Source organism: Palaemon carinicauda, chromosome 5 (genome assembly GCF_036898095.1).
Source record: "Palaemon carinicauda isolate YSFRI2023 chromosome 5, ASM3689809v2, whole genome shotgun sequence".
NCBI classification, from domain to species: Eukaryota; Metazoa; Arthropoda; class Malacostraca; order Decapoda; family Palaemonidae; genus Palaemon; species Palaemon carinicauda.
Genome location: NC_090729.1, coordinates 167,731,522 through 167,754,000, shown reverse-complemented (window position 1 = coordinate 167,754,000; position 22,479 = coordinate 167,731,522). Strand labels below are relative to the sequence as shown.

Here is a 22,479-nt window from a genome sequence, read left to right as displayed (position 1 = left end):
AGGCGTACAGTAGTGGTCTAGTCAAAGCCGATTTGCAGGTGGAAATCGTGTTGGCTGCTAAGCCTTGTCCATGACGGTGAATGAAGGAGGACATGCAAAAATCAATGGTGATTTCCGTAGGATTTTTTGCTTTGACGAACGAGACCCACTTTCTCCAGGATGATTCGTATTGCCGTCGTGTGGATTCAGTCTTGTATTCCTCGAGGAAGTCTAGACTTTTCTTCGAGATTCCAAACCTTTTCTTTGCGGCTAAGGAGAGAAAATCATGAGATGAAGGTCCCTGACTTTCAGTGATGAAGTGAAGACAGTCGACTTCTGTACTTGTTGAGAAAGAACTGGGCCCGGTAGGGGGATCAGCGTGGGCTGCAGCTCCAGGACCAGAGGGTACCAATTGCTCCGGGGCCACTTGGGAGCCACTAGGGTCGCTGTCCCTTTGAAGGTTCTCAGTTTGGAGAGGACTTTCAGCAGAAGGTTGGGGGGAGGGAACAGGTATATCCTGGACCATCTGTTCCAATCCAGTGACATGGCATCCACTGCTTCTGCCTTGGGGTCCTCGTACGGGGCCACATATCGAGGAAATTGATTGTTGTCGCTCGTTGCGAAGAGATCGATCTGAAGTTCCGGGACTTGGTTAGAGATGAAGGAGAATGATCTTGCGTCTAGAGACCATTCCGACTCTATTGGGCTTGTCCGTGATAGAGCGTCCGCCGTCACGTTGCGGGATCCTTGTAGGTGAACTGCAGACAGGTGCCATTTCTTCCTTTCTGCCAGACGAAAGATCGGAAGTAGTACCTGATTTATCTGGGGCGATCTCGAGCCCTGACGATTTGTCCAGAGTCAGACGGATGTGGATCGAGGGAGGCAGGGAGAGTTTCTTCAGGGTGAGAAGAACCGCAATAGCCTCCAAGATGTTAATGTGAAACGTCTTGAATAGGGGAGACCATGTTCCCTGAACCTGTCGTTGGTGGGAGTGACCTCCCCAACCCTCCAGTGAAGCGTCCGTGTGGATGTTGATCGATGGAGGCGGGTGTTGAAGAGGAATGGACCTTTTCAGGGTCTTTGCTTCCGACCACGGCTTTAATAGTAAGCGAAGTCTGTTTGGAAGCCGTCTCTTGAGGTCTCTTCGAGCGATGGATGCGAAACGTCTCCAGGCTCCCGCGGCATCCTTTAGCTGTGCGCGAAGCACTGGGTTTGTCACAGAGGCGAACTATAGAGAGCCGAGAACTTGTTCCTGCTGTCGTCTTGAGATCCGTTTGGATTTCAGAAGTCTTCTGACAGACCCTGCTATTTCCTTCCTTTTCTTCTGTGGGATGGAAAGGCGGTATGACTGAAGATCCCAATGGATTCCCAACCATTGGAACTTCTGAGCTGGAGAGAGGCGAGATTTCTCGGTGTTTATCTTGAATCCCAGATGCTCTAGGAACTGGGTGACTTTGTTGCAGGCTCTTACACAATCTTCGGGCGATGTCGCCCAGACTAGCCAGTCGTCTGGGTAGGCCATCACTTGGGACGCCCTGAAGGCGGAGTTGTTGGATGATGGCGTCTGCCAGCTTGATGAAGATCCGTGGAGCCACGTTGAGCCCGAAGGGCATGGCCCTGAAGGCGTAACTTTTCCTTTGGAGTCGAAATCCTAGGTAGGAGGAAGCGTGATGATTCATTGGAACATGCCAGTAGACATCCGCCAGGTCTATGGAGACCGTATAGGCTTTTGAGGCAGAAGGGTCCTTATTTGTTGCAGAGTCAGCATCTTGAACTTGTTGTTCGCAATGAACTTGTTGAGAGGGGATAAGTCTAGAATGACTCTGAGTTTGTCGGAGTCCTTCTTGGGAACGCAAAATAGTCTCCCTTGGAACCTGGTTGACTTTACCCTCCTGATCACCTTCTTGTTCAAGAGTTCTAGGACATACTTTTCCAGGAGGGGGTTGACTGTTGGAAGAATTGCTGGAAGGCTGGGGGTGGTTGCGTCCAGCTCCAGCCTAGTCCCTTCTTGACGATGCTGTGTGCCCAGGGATCGAAGGTCCAACGATCCTGGAATTGGCAGAGTCTTCCTCCCACTGGAAGCACTTCATTGCTTCTGGTGTCCCGAGGGTTTGCCACCTCGGCCGCTAGCTCCCCTTCCTCCTCTGCCTCTGAAGGGGCGGCGAGACTAATCTCTGCCGGAACCTCTGCTTGAGCCCCTACCTCTGGGACGAAAGGTAGTAGCATGTTGCTCAAACGCAGGGGTAAAGACCGGTGACTGCGACACCACCGGTTGGGGGACCAACTGAAAGGTCTGCTGTGGCTGTGTGGCCACTTGGGGAGTAGCGGAACCCAGAAACTGCCGTCTCTGTTGACGTTGCTGGGGTTTTGGTTTCTGAGATTTCCTCTTAGGTTGAGGGCCATCGTCCTGAGAGGATTTCCTTTTTCTCGACATGCCCCACTTGTGGAGAAGGTTCCTATTCTCCGTGGCGGCCTTGTCTGCAATCTCTTTCACCAGGGAGGAGGGAAAGAGATATTTACCCTCAGATATTGGAGGAAATCAGCCTCCGGGGTTCGTGTTTCACCGTCGCGTTGGCAAACACGAATTCACGACAGGTCCTTAGTCACCGTTGCCAAGTGTGTTTTGGCTAGGACCATGTAAAAGTCCGGGACTCTAGTATCCCCGGCCTTAAGTTCTAGCTGTACCTGGAGGGACAGCGATGCGGCAAGGTTCTCCTTCGTATCCTGTTCCCTACGAATGAGGTGATCATTTAGCCTTGGGAGGTCCTCATTGAATTGACGACCGGCTACGTCAGGCTCTAACTTCCCCACCATGAAGGTTGACTGGAAGTCTTTCCAGTGCCTATCATCGGGAGGAACGATAAGGGAGAAGGGTCTGCACTCCTCCAGTGCAGGGCAAGGTTTCCCTTCCTCCACTGCCTTTAAGACCGCTGTGAAGGCCTTTTCGATGAAGGGGAAAGTCGCAGCATTCGGCGCAACGAAGGTTGGGTGCTTCTTACTAAGCACCGGCATCTTGGAGTTGGTGAAATCCCTACTCTTCACCGCCTGGGCTAGCATAGCCTGGGCCTTCGCGAGATCGAACATGATAACCTCCTTCGGTTCGGTCTCCTCCTTTGAGGCTGGTTCGGACCTGAGCCGGACGTAACAGTCCGGATAAGCCTCGAAGTTCGGGAAGAATTCCACTTCTTCCAACAAGATAGAGCCAACCCTCTCACTGATGTAGATCTTACCAGTCGTGATTGGCCTATGCTCGGCATATCTCCATGGGTTAGTTTCCGAGCAAGTGGGGAGGTCCTTAACCGAAATCCGTTTCGGTTGTTTAAAGTTAACTAGAGTAAACCGGAATTGCTCCTGGGTTTCTCGTAGCTTTCTTTCCGTGAGGGCTTCAAGCATCTTGAAGACCTCCTGAGTGCCCGATGGAAGAGGGTCCGGGGTGGCGGAAGTTGAAGGAACAGGTTCCTCGGACGGTGCAGGAGTCGCTGCGGGAGTAAGAGCGGAAGCGACCTCGGTCTCCGAATCAGGATATTCCACCTGATATTCCTCATAGTCGAGTTCCTCGCCCATGAGGTTCTTCTCCGTTTCTTCTGACACTTCCGACATACGTTCCACGTTATCGGAATCCAAGTGGCACTCATGCATGGACTAGGCCACGACAATATCAGGTTCCACCACGAGCTGGACGGTGGGGATCTGATCACGGGGGATCACAGAGTCTTTGGATGCCTTTGGGAAAAGCAAGGCCCTCAAATCTTCGCTGGCGAGATACAGTCCGGTGGCGTTCTTCTGGAAGCCACGCACCCACTTGCGTAGCTTCTCTCGAGCATTGTCCCTTGCCTCCGCTGAAGGAGGGTCGTCGAACGCCTCAGCCAAACGACTCTTGCAGACGGTACAGTTCTGCGGGTCCCAGTGTTTCAGGTCGCCTCTCTTGGCGGCGCAGGGGGCATGGGTCCGGCACACCTTGTGCCCGTAGAAGTCCGGGCGCTTCACTCCACAGAAGTTGCTTTCACACTTCATATACTCCTCCTATAAAAGAGATCATGAGTACATGGAAGGCATAAGAATGACTTACATTACTCTAAAATTAAGATAACTTAATCTAAATTTTTAAGCATTAAAGTAATTCACAAGGTATTACAATGCCTGAGAATAGTGAGCGGGAAAGGAAGTAGATAGACACATACTTGTGAATCCCGCCCAGTCGGTTACCGTAACCTTATCAGTAGGCAATTTCTTTTGTGGCCGAAGGTCACAAAACGGAAATCCATATGGATAAGCCGTCGTGGGTAGAAGCTAAGCCTCTAACAGAAATTGCCCGCAAAGTGTAGCAGGGACTGAGACCACTCAGATCCCTGGGTAGAAGGGGAATAGGAGAAACCCCTTATTAGATATAGGTTCCGGCAACCGGCTGCACTAAGACACACAGAGTATGCTGGAATATTGTAATGTGCAATCAGACAGCACAGCCACAATTTTAGATGGTAAGACAATACCTATATATGGAAGTGGCTAAGCCATCTGGTTGCAGTATGTTGGCTGTCGGCATGTTGTCGGCAGGTATGAGAAGGGGTGCATGTCCCTTAACGTCTCCGGGGGTTTCCGGCAGAACGACGGCACGCCGGAGGCCGGTCCTGCAGGGTGGAAGGCATCAAGACAGACACAATGAGTATCTAAAATATAATACCATCGTGGCGACCGCCGGCACAGCGGCGGGTCGCCGGCAGGAGGCAGCGGGTCTCCGGCAAGAGGCGGCGGCTCCGGCAGCCGAAGGCTGACGGCCTGGTGAGCTTGGATCAATTCATAAGATGGATATGTATATGGTTGTATACCTAGACCGCCGGCAATCAATGCCGGCACTGAAGGTCGGCCAGCTGTTACTAGGTGAAATGAGGGGTGGGACGTCGGCTGTACGTCGACGGAAAGCGGCAGCCTTCGGCACACGGAAGGCTGACGTCTTAGAGGGGGGAGGGCATCTTATGAAAGAATGTCACCTGAGGTAAAGGCGGTATCGCCGGCGGTGGAGGCGGCAAGGGACCGGCACCAGGATAGACGGAGAGAAAGGTAAGGGGGGATGGAAGGGGTAAGCTCTCATATCCCTCCGGCATCCCTCCGGAGAGAGTGCACTCATGATAGGAGTGGATACTCCTAGCATCCGGCGGCAGGGAGCCGGCAGTCGGCCGGGTGCCTGGGGTAACCCAAGGGAGGGTTAGAGGGCACTCAAGGGGGAAACCCCCGCCGGCCGGACCGCTGCCGGCAACTACCCCCATAGAACGCTATGAAGGGTATGTGTACCAGAGCGGCCAGCTCAGCAGGAGAACAAGTTAGCCCTGCCACTCCACCCAAGGGAGGAGTTGTAGGACTAAGGACAGATGTGTATAGGCAAGCCTACACCAAAGGGATAGGTGGGGAGGGAGAAGATGAGGGGGTCTTACTATAGGGGAGACTCTGTATGAGAACGGCCACCAAGGAGAGGGAGAACGCTCCCTAACCTAGGTTAGGTAACCCAGCTTGAGAATGGTACAGGAGTACCGTCTCAAACTATAATAGTGCAGAGTCAACCCCCAGAGCTTAACCTAGAGAAGGAGGGCTAACTCCGAGGCTAGGTAAGCTGAAAGACACATCGCAAGTTGCAGGGAGGGAGGAGTAACCCAACCAGGTGCAACTAAGGAAGGGCAGAGCCGTTCCTTATTTCTCGGTCACGACCCTAAGGGGAGGATCATTCCCTTAGGGTAGACAGAAGCGATAAATACTCTGTTTGTAGACAAGATTCCCCTATATAGAAGGGGAAGCAAGGCCACACAGAGGGAATGCCCGCAGGCAGGGGGATTAGGGAGCATATAGGGGTTCCTACATTAGGTTAGGGTAGAAAGATACGCAATCAACCCGGTCCCCTATATGGTCCCCGAAGGCGAAAACACTTACATCACAGTTAATAGTATGTTTAATAATGCCACAATCTTCATAACTTAACCTAGGAACACTGGAATATATCATGCATGAAAACCAGCACTAGGCTATCCAGCCTAGGGGCTAAGCTAGCGATCTAGTAAGGGGTCGAACGGCGACCGAGTCTGATGAGCGCTAAAACACGATATAAGCAAAGGCCGATTCACACGACCCGTTTTCTTTCCGACAGGCTGGGTGGTGCCTAACCTCCGTCAAAATGTTGTACATTCACACGAGGCGTTCCGTATCCGTTTACTAGCGCGCGGTTTTCATGGTATACTTAGAATCTGTCACGTGAACATCGAGTAAATTACGATAATTTTGACACACTACGATGTTGGTTGATAACTGTGTTGATAAAATAAGTTATGCAATTTCATTATACTTTATGCACACGCCAAGAATATTAAAATTATGATAAATTCACCTGTTTTATTTAATGCCTCTCCAGTCATTTTCCATATCTTTTATTTATGTAAATTATTTCTATACATCTTGTTTGCCATGTCAAACATCTCCTCATATCCTTGAAAAGGTTCAATTAACCTTTCATACGTGGTGTAAACATCAAAATAACTAATTTCTATAACTCTATACTATGAGGAAAAGTCGGGGTTGTAGGCCATAAAACGAGCAGGTACGATACAGGTCCTTAATCACACAAAACATCATCCACCCGTTGGTTGCGACGGATGGCTAACGGCCGTCAAACCGGACGAGGTTTCTTGGAAAGGAAGCCGAGCCGACTCGGACGGCTGACGTCCGAGGGCCGCCGTCTGCCTAACGGGTCGAGTGAACAGTTGCATTTGAATACAAGTAAGAAAGCTAGACGTCGGTTAACCGACGGCCAGCCTGTCGGAAAGAAAACGTGTCGTGTGAATCGGCCTCAATTCCTAGCTATGAAGACTAAATAACTAATAATATTAATTAGTTAAGTGACCGGAGAAGGCTGTTCTGGCTAACTAAATAAAGCATGCGATATGAACAGCGACGCCATAAAATGGCGCGTCCAGGATCGGCACAGCTCTGCCACAAAACTCAATATTTTACGAAAAGTAGAAGTTACTTTACGGCTAGAGCTTATTTAAACAATACTGGGAACTGGTACTCAACTTTCCAGAAGAAGGCGAGGCTGAAGGCAGCGACATAACGGCGATGTAAGCAAATGAAAAACGCACTCAAGGAAAATCCGACCAAAGCAAGGAGCTACAGGCTGAATGATGAGGACGGACGTGACGTCATTTAGCAATGGCGCCCGTTTGTTTTCGTTTCGAGTACCAAAAGTAGCCACGGACGAGTGTAACTGTGGAACGGCTCCCCAGTTATTCTCCACCTTTCCATATCGAAGTGTTAACTCTATATGGGGTGCAGATAGCTATGTGGCGTGTTAATACATGCGTCCCCTGTTGATATACGATATCCTAGAGGGAAACCTTTAGGGTACTCGCACCAGAAGTTAGAATTCTGTGATAACCTTTAGTTTAATTCTCTTGGAATATCCCTGTAGTTAAATATACCCTAGGAAGCTACTGAAGGAACCTTCCATCAGGACGTCATGGCTTGAGCCCAAAAATAAATAATATATATATATATATATATATATGTGTGTGTGTGTGTGTTCATACATACATAAGATTTATTATATATCAACCTATAGTTTTATATATTTATTTACGTTATAAGTACCAGTACCTATTTTTGTTACTTAAAAGGTATGTGACAAATATCATTGCGACTTTGTCACTGGAATTATACCAGACTTCAATTAATGAACCAATCAACCTTACTTTGAGAAATTCATTGACATTGTCTACATGCCAAGCTGATATACTCGTATCAAAGTATTCATTAGCTTTGCTTTTCCAAAATAATGTTATCACCAATTGCTGGAAAGCATAGATTTATGAGGGATGAAAAAAAAAAACAAGAAATGGACACTTATACATTTTACTCATCATCACTCTCAAGGAAAAGATCGTTTTCCTCGTCACTATCAATGTTGATGATAACCGGATCTATACTGTCTTGAATATTATCTGAAAGCCAGTAATCATCTTCAAAATATCTTGATCTCCTGACAGCGCCAGCCCACGTCTCCCCTGTTACAGCAAGCCTGGCCTCTTCAAGCCTGGCAAAGAGATCAGCACAGGTAAACCGCTGCAACGAGGAGCGCACCTGTCGTTTCATACAGCCCCACTACATCTGCTCGATGGCGTTGAGCTCAGGATGGGCAGGGGGCAAGCGAACCACTTCATGGCCCCATTCACGGATTATATTATCCACAATGTAAACTGGGTTGGGCCGGTTGCCCCTGCATATCTTTAGAAGCTCAGGGCGTGTTGCGTGAGCTGGATGCTGTATTTTTCGAGACCTGAGCCAGTTAACCAAATCCTCCTTTTTTGTAGCTGTTGTTGGGCATCGGCTATCTCCTGTCAATTGGCTATGGTATGGGGTGTTGTCTAGCACCAGCACCGAAGGATCCTCAAGCGACGGCAGGAGCTGTGATGTTAGCCACCGAATAAATATCTCTTGAATTCATTTCTCCATGGTAGTCGCCGGTTTTATTTTTCGCGGGGAAGCATAAAAATGACAAATTCGTAGATAATTTGTATTTTTCCTACCTATACAAACCTTAGCTATTTACATGGGGTGATTACTTCGGCGCAGCCGATGACGAACCATAAAGTTTTAACGAGGGTTTCCTACCCCACCGCTAGTTAGCGGGGGGGGTAGGGAGGGGTAGCTAGCTACCCCTCCCCCTCACACACACTGGAGAATACTCCACTTTACTTAGAGGTGGGACTTATCTTGGGGGACAGGGCTGGCGGGCACATAACTGTAAATAGCTAAGGTTTGTATAGTTAGGAAAAATACAAATTATCTACGAATTTGTCATTTGTTCCGTAACCGAAATACAAACCACGCTATTTACATGGGGTGACTTAACCTTTAGGAAGGGTGGTAAGTCCCGGCAATACTGGCTTTGGCTTGCCCGGGGATTCCATATTCGAGTGATCAAGTACTCGGACAATAGGGAATCCCTGCTCCTCGCTGGCGGTTGTGAAACTGCCGCGGCCTACGTAAGGTGTGTGCGAAGGTGAAAAGTGACTTGTCCCAGGCAGTTGCCCTGGAGTCCCTCAGATAGGAATCCAGGCTAGGACTCTACCAATACCACCTCGTCAGGGTATAGGGACATGACAGTATTACACCTAATACTAGGAACACAAGGAAGCATGGTCTACCTGCAGTGGTTTGAGGTCAGCTGTGCAGAGAACCCAGGATGCTGCTTTCTCCGTGGGAGGAGAGGATGAAGAAAAGGATAAGGGCCAGACAGATCTTTTCATTCATGCAGACTAACACCAGGTAACAATGCCCTCAACCTTCTGCTACTTGTCCATCAAGGAGCCTGAGTTTTAGACCAGCGGTTGTGAAGCCACCACAGGGCCGATAGAAACGTATCGAGCCTCCTGTGGGTCATGTCTTGCAGGTAAGGGGCTGAGAAGAAGGTCTGATGCTTCAACATCCCCGCTTGTAGGACCTGAGTCACTGAAAGATGCTCCATGAAGGGCAGGGACGTATCTAAGCCCCTGACATCATGGGCTCTAGGGCAGTGTGACGGAGAAGGGTCAGGATTCAAGGCAGGGTGTAGCACCCTGCGAATCCAGGCCGAGATGGTACTCCTGGAGACCCTTCCTTGTTACCCAGGATCCACGAACGAGACTTGGACCTGGAGACGAACTGCAGCTGTTCTCTGAAGACACCAGCTCGGACCCCCCACCGGCAAGGTAGGATATGGACTGAGTCATCTGCTACAGGACGGAGACTCGAACCCTGGAAGGAGTCGAAGCGGGTCCGGCACTCCTGGATTCTGAGTCTCGGCAACAAACCTCAGGGACGAACATGAATGTTGCCGCCCCCTAACCCCCTGAATGGGCGAAGTCGTAAGAGAGACCATGTGACTCGCTTGGCTGAAGATAAGCTAGCAGGAACACTGTCTACCCAGAAAGATGGTGGGCTGGGGACTTACGTAGTGGTTCGTCAGGGGGTCTCTTTAGAGACTCGAGGACTCGAACCACGTCCCAAGGAGGAGGTCTCACCTTCGACTGAGGGCAGGAGAGGACAAGGCTTCGCATGCGAAGGAAGAGTTCCAGCGGGGGGAGAAATGTTTGTCCCTAGAGCCAGGAGGCAAGACTAAGGGCTGAGGGATAGCCTTTCACAGTCGAAACTGAAAGGCACACTTATCCCGCAATCCCACAAGGGGCTACGCTATTGCTGGAAGCAGCAACGTGTGGAGGGATGCCCTCTCCCCGACACCGGTCACAGAAAACTCGCCCTATCGCCTGGGAGACTACTGCGGAAGACTTGCGCAGGTGTCCAGGCCTCCTTTTCGCCACTTGTTGCGAAAATCCTCTCTCTTTGAGAAGATGCTGGATAGACTCCAGGCGGGAAGAGGAGCAAGCTACGGAGGCAACACATCGATGGTGTCCCACCGTTGCTGGAAGGCCTCCTACCAGAGGGCCTTGGGAACCGTGACCGGGGAGCAGCACAGCGGGAGCTTGCAGCTCAGTGCTGTAGCGAACCGGTCCACCGAGGGAGCCCAACCGGGGCAGGACTTGTAGGCTACTTGAGAATCCAAAGACCACTCGGAATGTGGTGTCCGTGACACACTGCTCAGACTGTCGGCGAGCCCATTCCTTTGCCTGGAATCAAGCGAGCTGCCAAGGAGACCGAGGGGGACTCAGACCATCCCGGTATCTCTACCGCAGGATGGGATGGTTGTACTGAAAAGTACCTCCTTGTCTGGGCCAGAAAACCATCACTGTGGTGTTGTTAATCCTCATAACCACAGAGTAGTCCGCAAGGCTAGGTGGAGGTACTGAAGAGCCAGAAACACGGATTCCGTCTCTAGTAGGACTAGAGAAGGTTCTTCTTGGTTCTGACCCCCGGCCTGAGGACCCGTGGATCAGAACGTGGGGGGCGCCCCCCTTTCCTTTAACGCGTCCGAAAACAGCATCAAGTTAGGGGGAAGGACGAGAAGGACCACTCCCTCTTGTAGGCCCTCGTCAGCTTCCCACCCCTATGGGTTCGTCTGTACCGGTTGTCCCCTAGGGGTCTCGGCGTCTGGGGAGATGTGCCCCCGACTCCCCCCGAGCCCCGAGTAGCCACTGGAGAGAACTCAACCTGGGGCGACTGTGGAAACCAGACGGGCCAGGGAGGAGAGACGTAACAACCTTGGGTTGGAGGGTCTTCTCGTGTGAGGAAAGTTCTCGCGACCTTCCTCTGCCTTGGTACCCTGACGTCTAAAGGGAAGGCTATGGGAGATAGGAGCCTAAGACCAGGCTCGGTATACCAGACTCTGAGAGGGCTGCGGGGAGGACTCCTCGAGGACCACCATGATCTTTAGAACTTAGTAAAGTCCGAGGATCGGCCAGCCACCCAGGAAATGGAGTGGCCGGAAGCCAATGCTGAGAGCCCGTGAAGAGATCTGAGAGGATGTATCGGAGAACTGTTGAGGTGCCGTGGAGAGGCCGAAGCACAGCCCTTGAACTGGTATACCCGCCTTCCAGGCAGACTCCAAAGTACTTCCTTGAAGATGGGTGAACCAGGACCGGAAGTATGAGTCCTACCGGACCAGTGTACCCATGAAGACTTGTGGTCTCACCGCAAAGCTGACCGCGTCTGCTGTCGCTATGCTGAATGGAGACTGTTTGACAACCCTGTATAGAGTCGAGAAGGGAAGGAGACGATTAAGGAGGCCTCGAAACCCGATGGCCACCTCTTGGAGGGGGCGCCTCTCCGACATGGACTGGACTTCCGCCCGGAGGGCCCGTCCCCTCACCGATCCCTACCCAGGGAGGAGGGAGGGGCTCGAAACCAACCGGGACTGTTGAAGGAGACAAGCTCGGAGAGCTGGCCCTCGGCCTAGTCTCTGGCGCTCTCCATTCCCTGAGACCAGGGCAAGCTGCACTGGCGTAAGGGAGTCCTTGGGTGAGTAGAACTCGGTCCAAGACCGAATCCTTCAGTCTGAATCTGGGATCCCCTTGAGGTTTCTCCTGAGGGCCAGAACCTGCCAGAATGCAAGTTCCGACCCCTGGAGCTCCTCCTCCTGATGGACTGGCAGCAGGACTCCCATCCCCGGAGGCTCTTCCTGGGGAGACTCGTAGATATGCCCCAAGGGTCGAACTGGATCCTGTCAGATCCTTGCGGAAAACAGGGCCTTAGGATCACTCCTAGGAGGGAAACAGGACCCCAGCGATGAAGGACGTAAGGCTTCGCCCCCTCCGCACGATAGGACCCTCAGGAAGAGGCGGGGATTCTCCCAATGGAGTGAAGGGGGAGAGGACCGGGTCTTCCGACCCTCCTGGGGATGGGTAGTGCTCATCCACAGGGGAGGGGAGATTAAGTCCGAGGAGGCCTCATCGCCTGCGTAAGGACTCGCGAAGGGACAGGATAGTCCTTGGGGGAGATATCATGCCAGAGATTCCTCTCACCCCTTTCAGGGGGAGAGGAAGCTGCTACCGATTAGTGACCCCAGTCAGAAGGCACAGGCTCATCGCCTGCTTGAACGTTCCGCAGGGATGCCGGCCAACCCTTGCGCTGACAGAGAGCCCCTCTGGAGGGAAGAGGATCACTCGATCCTCTGGGGGAGATGACACATGAGAGTTCGCCCGTAGAGAACCTGCAAAGAAGGGAGAAGAGACCTTTGACCTATCTGGAAACCTCCCCCTCTCCAGAGAGGGCGCTGCTCTGCGCTGCGGGGGAGGGAAACGCGGAGGTGGCCTGACCGCCATAAGCCCTGATGTAAACAGGGCGCGGTCGCGTCGGAGAACGGTGCGCCGATCATGCTGACAATCGCGCGAAAAGCACAGATCTGGGTAGCGCTTAAATAAAGCATGCGTAGCAGTATAACCGCGCCCGCATGCCCGCGTACCCGCGTGAGCGTATCGGTGTCCGCGTGAACGATCCTCGCGCTTCCGCGTGTATGCAGGTCGCTGGCGCTTGCGCGTGAAAGATCGTGGGCGATAGCGAGGGAAACCATCCCACGCGCAAACGATCTCGGCGAAAAAGATCGCCGGTGCTAGCGCCATCGGCGATAGCGTGTGGTAAACCATCCCACGAGCGGAAGAATAACGCTGACGATCTTCGGCACTTACGCGAGTACAAAGATCGTCGGCGCTAGAGAAGACCGTAGGACAGTGAGCGGGAAACCATGGTGCCGGCGTGCGCATGATCTCCAACTATGAAAGACGATCGTCGGCAATTCGCGCGAGCACGGACGATCTCCGACGCTCACGTGTGAGCGAAGACTGTCGGCGCTCGCGCGCGAGAGAAGATAGTTGGCGATCACGAGCGGGAAAACCTCTGTGCCCATGCGCGGACAATCTACGACGATCGCGAGCGGGAAAACCGCGCGCGGACGATCCGTGCGATGGATGCGTGAGCCTCAATGGTCGCGTGCGGGAACCCGTCCCGTGAACGGAACGATCTTCGGCGCTTACGCGAACTGAGAAGATCGTTGGCGCTAGCGTGCCTAGCGCCGAATCCGAAGATCGACGGCTAACGGCCGTCGACGATCGCGCGCGGATGGCCTCGTTGCCGTGCGCGGGAAACCATCCCGCGCACAGAACGATCATCGGAGCTTATGCATACTAAGAAGATTGTCGGTGTTTGCGCGCTTAGCGCCGGATCCAAAGATTGCCGGCTAACGGCCGTCGATGATCGCGTGCGGAGAACCGCACGCGGACAGCCTCGTTGTCGCGCGCAGGAAACCATCCCGCACACAGACCGATCCACTAAGAATATCGTCATCGCTTGCGCGCCTAGCGCTGGATCCGAAGATCGCCGGCTAACGACCGTCGCCGGGTAACGATCTTCGACGATCGCGAGCGGAAGGGCCTTGGAGGTCGCGCGCGGGAAACCAACCCATGCGCGGGCGATCTATAGCATTTACGCGTAGCGCGTAACAGAAGATCGTCGGCTAGCGATCCTAGACGATCACGAGATCGCGCGCGGGCGATCATCAACGCTTACGCGTATCAGAAGATCGTCGGCTAACGATCCTCGACGATTGCGGGATCGCGTGCGGGATTATTTCCCGCACGCGGGCGGTCTTCAGCGCTTATACGCGAGTGAAGATCGTAGGCCCCTGTGTAACAGAAGATCGTCGGAAATGGTGGAAGGATCGGCTAACTCGTAGATCAGGAACTGGGATGTGTCCCTAAAAGGGAGGCCATCCCCTGAAGAGGACCAGGAGGTCTACTTCAGAGCCGACGATCAACTGAGAGACTGCTAAACACTCCGAGGAGTGGTCTCTGTGAGGTACCTTTCCCGCGAACGGTAGAGGTGTCCTTCGTAGAAGAGACTTAGAGACACCGTAGGCTGAAAAGCTGGTGAGCGCCAGTGCGCTATCTCAGGAACCCTAACGATGTGCGCAAATGCGCAGGGAACGTTGGTAGCAGCCTAACTGAATACTGGAACAGGGTGTCTCTGAAGGCAGACTCAGGATCAGCAGGAACAGCAGTCGAGCGCTAGCGCGTAAGGGAACGTTGGCACGCAGGTGATACCTGGCACTTAAGGGACTTACTCAAGGTGTGAGAAAGTCTCTCCTGCCCCGAAGGGAGGAGCCCGTTAGATAACGGGGGTGTGGGCGCCCAAGGCGCGTCTGCAGTCAGGAACGGATACACCAGGCAACAGGTACACTGAGGGACGAGGGACCAAGGGTCTAACGTAGTCTGAGTAGCGAGGCCCCGAAGGGATAGTTGCGAGACCCCGAAGGGTCAACGCAACGAGAAACCGAAGTTTCTCCGTCACAAAACACCGAAGTGTAGAAGTGACTAAAGTTACGAGAGCCCGAGGGAACTGCGTAACTAAAGCTCCGAGATCCCGAAGGGTCAGGGAAAAAGAGAAAACCGAAGTTTCCCTGTCACTAAACACCGAAGTGCTAGTGACTGAACAGCAAGCTGTTGACGACAGGAACAAACCTACGAAGAGGAGTCTCTAGGAGAAGGGAACGCCCCTGTCGAACGCCTCGAGAGACGGCGGCGAAGCCGACTACCCAGGATAAACAGGACAGCTCTGCTTCGAAGGCACACAACAGGCACGAAGAAACAGCATCGTAAACTGGAAAATAAAACAGAATAATTATTTAACAGAAATTCCCCCGGGTGAAACTCCGAAGAGAAACCCCGAGGGAAAGAACATAAGAACAAAAGAAGGTATGCGCCCCCCTCCCCCACCCGGCATGCACAGGTGAGGGGGGGGGAACGAAGGTTAACAAAACAGAATTATAATATTATAATTATGCAGCTGACTTTGAATGTACCAAGGATCACCGACCCCCGAAGGGACGTGAGCCCTGAGCAGAAAAGTTAAAACACAATTATACAGTATTCATAAAAATAATTGAAACAAATAAAACGAAACAGCGACTCGGTCCTGAGAGGCTATCGTAGGCGTAGTACGGAGTAAGAGGTGAACGACCTCAAGAGAAGAGCCGGTCTCCACGAAGGCAACCATGGTGGCCTAGGAGTGAAGGCCGTGATCAAGAAAGATCGTAGTGGCCTGCAAAGCCGGCGATACTCTCGTAGAACGTACACAACACACACCGCACAACACCGAAAGTAAAGGAAACTTACTATTTTCTATACACCAAAATATACATAAACATCAATAATGTTTAAATATATCAAGTATAAGAAAAGGTAAGTTAAAAGACTAAACAATAATGGCCGTCAAGTGAGGATAGGAGCGGAGACTTCCCATCGCTATCCGAGCCAAAAGTAAAGTGGAGTATTCTCCGGTGTGTGTGAGGGGGAGGGGTAGCTAGCTACCCCTCCCTAACCCCCCGCTAACTAGCGGTGGGGTAGGAAACCCTCGTTAAAACTTTATGGCTCGTCATCGGCTGCGCCGAAGTAATCACCCCATGTAAATAGCGTGGTTTGTATTTCAGTTACGGAACAAATGAATTTTCTACAAAACCTTTAGCTGTACCACCTGCTACCACCACAAACCTCTCTCCTTCTCCTGGTGGCACCTGCCGGCTGTAGGTGGCACTGGTGACAGATTGAGAGGTGTCCACCCACTCCTTGCAATGTTGCATTCTCGTCGTAAACCACGTCTCTTCGACATACACTACTGTACTTCTCTTCCTTCATCACGATGTTGCTGGAGGGATCGTAGAGCATCAACTCGGCGGCAAACGACGTCCAAAGTTTCTTTCCTTAGGTACATTTTCTGCTGGGATGTTTTGTACTGGAAACCCATCTTATGGAGGATTCGCCATACTGCCTTCTCAGATGTTTCTTCAGGAATGATATTTAGCATTTTAAGTTCTTCCGCTAAAGTGGCAATAGTGAGAAATCGCTTAGCAGCAAACATGATGTGCACGTCTCCTAATGGAACCAACGGTGAAGTTGTCAAAGACCAGAGGCGACGTATTTGATGATGCAGGTGGTGTTTCAGGTGGATGAGGATTCTTTCCACGGTTCACCAACACTCGGACAGCGTTCGGAGTCATCCCCATAGCATCAGCAACTCGTTCACATGGCCTGTAGGAAAAAAAATAAATACATTTAAATGAACATATGTATATATGTATATATGTATATATGTATATATGTATATATATATATGTATGTATATATATATATATATATATATATATATATATATATATATATATATATATATATATATATATATATATATATATGTATATGTATATATATATGTATATATATATATATATATATATATATATATATATATATATTATATATATATATATATATATATATATATATATATATATATATATATATATATATATATATATATATACACACATATACATATACATATACATATATATATATATATATATATATATATATATATATATATATACATATATACATATATACATATATATACACACATATATATATATATATATATATATATATATACACATATATACATATATACATATACATATGTTTATTTAAATGTATTTATTTTTTTTCCTACAGGCCATGTGAACGAGTTGCTGATGCTATGGGGATGACTCCGAACGCTGTCCGAGTGTTGGTGAACCGTGGAAAGAATCCTCATCCACCTGAAACACCACCTGCATCATCAAATACGTCGCCTCTGGTCTTTGACAACTTCACTGTTGGTTCCATTAGGAGACATGTGCACATCATGTTTGCTGCTAAGCGATTTCTCACTATTGCCACTTATATATATATGTTATTTTTATTAATAAAATAAATTTTTGAATATACTTACCCGGTGATTATATAAGCTGCAGCTCTGCTGCCCGACAGAAAAACTCTACGTTCAAAATACGCCAGCGATCGCTATGCAGGTAGGGGGTGTACATCAACAGCGCCATCTGTCGAGCAGTTACTCAGTACTCAATGTAAACACAGAACCAATTTTCTCCTCGGTCCACTGGGTCTCTATTGGGGAGGAAGGGAGGGTCCTTTAATATATAATCACCGGGTAAGTATATTCAAAAATGTATTTTATTGATAAAAATAACATTTTTCAATATTAAACTTAGCCGGTGATTATATAAGCTGATTCACACCCAGGGGGGTGGGTAGAGACCAGCATTACTTGTTTACATTATTATGAGCTAAGTATTTTGTATTTCATTTTAGCAGTTATTCAAAATAACAAACATAAAATAAATAAGTACCTGGTAAGGAAGTCGACTTGAACAATTACTCTGCCTTTTTAAGTACGTCTTCCTTACGGAGCCTCGCGATCCTCTTAGGATGCTGAGTGACCCCTAGGATCTGAAGTATCAAGGGTTGCAACCCATACAACAGGACCTCATCAAAACCTCTAATCTAGGCGCTTCTCAAGAAATGACTTTGACCGCCCGCCAAATCAAGTAGGATGCGAAAGGCTTCTTAGCCTTCCGGACAACCCAAAAACAATAATAAAACATTTCAAGAGAAAGATTAAAAAGGTTATGGAATTAGGGAATTGTAGTGGTTGAGCCCTCACCCACTACTGCACTCGTTGCTACGAATGGTCCCAGAGTGTAGCAGTTCTCGTAAAGAGACTGGACATTCTTAAGATAAAAAGACGCGAACACTGACTTGCTTTTCCAATAGGTTGCGTCGATTATACTTTGCAGAGATCTATTTTGTTTAAAGGCCACGGAAGTTGCGACAGCTCTACTTCGTGTGTCCTTACTTTCAGCAAAGCTTGGTCTTCCTCATTCAGATGGGAATGAGCTTCTCGTATTAACAGTCTGATAAAATAGGATAAAGCATTCTTTGACATAGGCAAAGATGGTTTCTTAACTGAACACCATAAAGCTTCAGACGGGCCTCGTAAAGGTTTAGTTCGTTTTAAATAGAACTTAAGAGCTCTTACAGGACATAAGACTCTTTCTAGTTCATTTCCAACCATACGATAAGTTTGGAATATCGAACGATATTGGCCAAGGCCGAGAAGGCAGCTCGTTTTTGGCTAGAAAACCAAGTTGTAGAACATGTAGCCGTTTCGGATGAGAATCCGATGTTCTTGCTGAAGGCATGAATCTCACTGACTCTTTTAGTTGTGGCTAAGCATACCAGGAAAAGAATCTTAAGGTGAGATCTATCAGGGAGGCTGATTGTAGCGTTTCGAACCTGTCTGACATAAGGAATCTTAGTACCACGTCTAAATTCCAACCAGGTGTAACCAAACGACGCTCCTTCGTGGTCTCAAAAGACTTAAGGAGGTCCTGTAGATCTTTATTGTTGGAAAGATCTAAGCCTCTGTGACGGAAGACTGATGCCAACATGCTTCTGTAACCCTTGATAGTGGGAGCTGAAAGAGATCGTTCTTTCCTCAGATATAAGAGGAAGTCAGCTATTTGAGTTACAGGGGTACTGGTCGAGGATACGGATACTGACTTGCACCAGTTTCGGAAGATTTCCCACTTCGATTGGTAGACTCTAAGGGTGGATGTTCTCCTTGCTCTAGCAATCGCTCTGGCTGCCTCCTTCGAAAAGTCTCTAGCTCTCGAGAGTCTTTCGATAGTCTGAAGGCAGTCAGACGAAGAGCGTGGAGGCCTTGGTGTACCTTCTTTACGCGTGGCTGACGTAGAAGGTCCACCCTTAGGGGAAGTGTTCTGGGAACGTCTACTAGCCATCGAAGTACCTCGGTGAACCATTCTCTCGCGGGCCAGAGGGAAGCAACTAGCGTCAACCTTGTCCCTTCGTGAGAGGCGAACTTCTGCAGTACCTTGTTGACAATCTTGAACGGAGGGAATGCATATAGATCTAGATGTGACCAATCTAGTAGAAAGGCATCTATATGAACTGCTGCTGGGTCCGGGATTGGTGAGCAAAATATTGGGAGCCTCTTGGTCATCGAGGTTGCGAAGAGATCTATGGTTGGCTGGCCCCAGGTGGCCCAAAGTCTCTTGCATACATCCTTGTGGAGGGTCCATTCTGTTGGAATTATTTGTCCCTTCCGACTGAGACAATCTGCCATGACATTCAAGTTGCCTTGGATGAACCTCGTTACTAGTGATATGTCTAGACCTTTTGACCAGGTGAGGAGGTCCCTTGCGATCTCGTACAACGTCAGAGAGTATGTCCCTCCTTGCTTGGAGATGTACGCCAAAGCCGTGGTGTTGTCCGAGTTCACCTCCACCACTTTGCCTTGAAGGAGAGACCTGAAGCTTTTCCAGGTCAGACGTACTGCCAGAAGCTCCTTGCAGTTGAAATGCATTGTCCTTTGACTCGAGTTCCATAATCCCGAGCATTCCCGACCGTCTAATGTCGCACCCCAGCCTACGTCTGATGCGTCCGAGAAGAGAACGTGGTTGGGAGTCTGAACAGTTAGGGGAAGACCCTCTCTAAGGTTGATATAGTCCTTTCACCAAGTCAGACAAGACTTTATCTTTCCGGAAACCGGGATCGAGACCGCTTCTAGCGTCTTGTCCTTTTTCCAGTGAAAAGCTAGATGGTATAGAAGAGGACGGAGGTGTAGTCTTCCTAGTGACACAAATTGATCCACGGATGAAAGTGTCCCTACCAGACTCATCCACAGCCTGACTGAGCAGCGTTCCTTCTTCAGCATCTTCTGGATGGATAGCAGGGCTGGGGGCTGATCGTCTTGTTCAGCAACGTCCTCATCAGAGGGTTCCTCATCCGAAACTGATGAGGAAACGGCAACGGAGTGGGCAACGTCTGACTCGCTGAATCCGGTCGCACTGGTGGATGCGTGACGGAGCCGGACGCAATATCATGGAACTGCTGCACAGTCTGTGAACTGTCAACAACCATGGGTGCGCGAGGAAGTACAGCGTCAACCCGAAACTGTCTAGACCGTCTGGGTTGTGCAGTCAACACCCTACCAGGTTGCTGAGGTTGACGCACTGCGTCACAACAAGTCACCTCTGCTGGTTGTTGAACGTCCTGAACGTCAACAACCACCTCCGAGCGTCGCTTAACGTCAACGTGCGACTGGCAACCCACACTGGGTCGCATCGGTGGAGGAACCACCTCAACTGGCAGACGCGAGTAGGTTACCTCAGCGTCAACAGGGCGCACAACCGACCGGTTGGAAGGTTGTTGGCCAGAAGGAGGAACCACCTCAACTGGCAGACGCGAGTAGGTTACCTCAGCGTCAACAGGGCGCACAACCGCCCGGTTGGAAGGTTGTTGGCCAGAAGGAGGAACCACCTCAACTGGCAGACGCGAGTAGGTTACCTCAGTGTCAACAGGGCGCACAACCGACCGGTTGGAAGGTTGTTGGCCAGAAGGTTCTTCTCCGCATTTAAGTCCTCTATCAAGGACGCAAGCTTGGACTGCATGGCTTGCAGCAAAGCCCATTTAGGGTCTACGGGAGCAGGTGTGGCAACAGACGGGGTTAGCGACTGAGGCGGAACCGTTTACCATCCCTGAAAGCCTTGTTATGTGTGACATAATAGTACAGCAAAACTTCAAAGGCTTGACAAAAGCTGAGAAGTTGACCTGTAAACAACTTGGAGCGTCTCCTGGCTAGGCGCCAGGGCGAGTCTACCAGAATTGAGAAGTCTATCTGGGCAGAGGCATGAACTCCCAAGCCGAGAACTTCTCTCGTGTCATATCAGACTCTCGCTCTATAAGCCAGTTTAAAAGAAGGGAAATCAAAGGCAATATCCCTAAAAACTCCTCCTGGTGCAAAAACCAGTCGCCTAGCCAACGTAACGCTCTCTAGGAGAGCGAGAGAGCACTAGCTTAAAAACAACGGCTTCGAAGTAGCTAGGCCTAGTGTAAGTTCTGACGTTTAGGCGAACGAGGAGCAGCAGTTACAAGATCCGGACGAAGATCCTTAAAAAAAATCATCATGATTTAATTAAAGTCCATAGGAGGCTAAGCAGCTTAAGGCTCCTCTCCATCTGACAGAGTCCTCAAGGGATTATCAGTAGGAGGGAGAACAGCAACTTCCTCATCCACAAGAACCTTGTCCGATAAAAGCTAGGTTACCTCAGTGAGTCTCTCACTGGTGCATAAGTAGCAGACCAGAAGGCAACGTCATGTAACTGCTTGACAGTCTGTGAACTGTCAACCACAACAGGTGTGTGAGGACGTACAGTGTCCACTCGAGACTGCTTTGACTGTCTAGACTGAGCAGTCAAAACAACTCTAGAATGCGGAAGTTGACGCACCGCGTCAAAACAAAACAACTTAGACTGTTGTTGTACCTCGCGAACGTCAACGGAAGGTTCCGTGCGTCGCTGAACGTCAACATGCGGCTGGCAGGGTACACTGGAACGCATGGGTGGCGGGACTCTCTTGGAGTGCGGGAGAAGGTCGCCTCAGCGTCCACAGGACGCACAACCGTGGTTGGTTGTAGGCTAGAGGTTGGTGCAGTGTCAACCTTCTCCGCACGAAAGTCCTGCATCAATGACGTTAACTGAGACTGCATGGTCTGCAGCAAAGACCACTAGGGTCTACAGGAGCAGGTGCGGCAACAGACGGTGTGACTGTCTGATGCGGTACCGCTTTGCCTCTCTTAGGAGGTGAGCAGTCGTCGGAAGACTGCAGCGAGTCCGAACTGACCCAGTGGCTACAACTGGGCCGTTGGACTTGCGCGGAAAGGACCGACTTGCGCTTAATAAGCCGCGAGACCTTGGTCCATGGTTTCTTACGAGAAACCTCTTCCGCAGACGAGGAATAAACGGGCTCTCTCGTCTTAGAGTGGGTGGGGCGATCTTGGGTAGATACGCCCGAAACCACAGAGGGAAAACGTCTGTTCGTTGATCAAGGCCTCTCGAACCCATAAGTCGTTCGACATTACTTCTCCCCTGGGCTTGGGAGCTTGCAAGAGGTCCCGGACTAGGTGAACGACAGGCACGAACAGACGAACCCTCGGACGCAACACTGTAACACTTTGCGCACATCACTTTATCAATTTTCTGTTTTGCACTTATTTCACTGAAATCGAAACTTTTACTGATTTCTACCTGAAACACGCAAATCTACCCTTCATTAAAAGGTAGTAATTGCGAAATCAGTCGTATAATGCAAGCTCATTAATACCAGCAAAAAACAGAAAACA

General features: G+C 50.1%; 1 pseudogene; it reads right to left on the bottom strand.

Annotated features, from left to right (window-relative positions):
- Positions 1–8,118: 8,118 nt before the first annotated feature.
- LOC137641256 (uncharacterized) lies at positions 8,119–17,115 on the bottom strand (annotated as a pseudogene).
- Between the last annotated feature and the right edge of the window lie 5,364 nt (positions 17,116–22,479).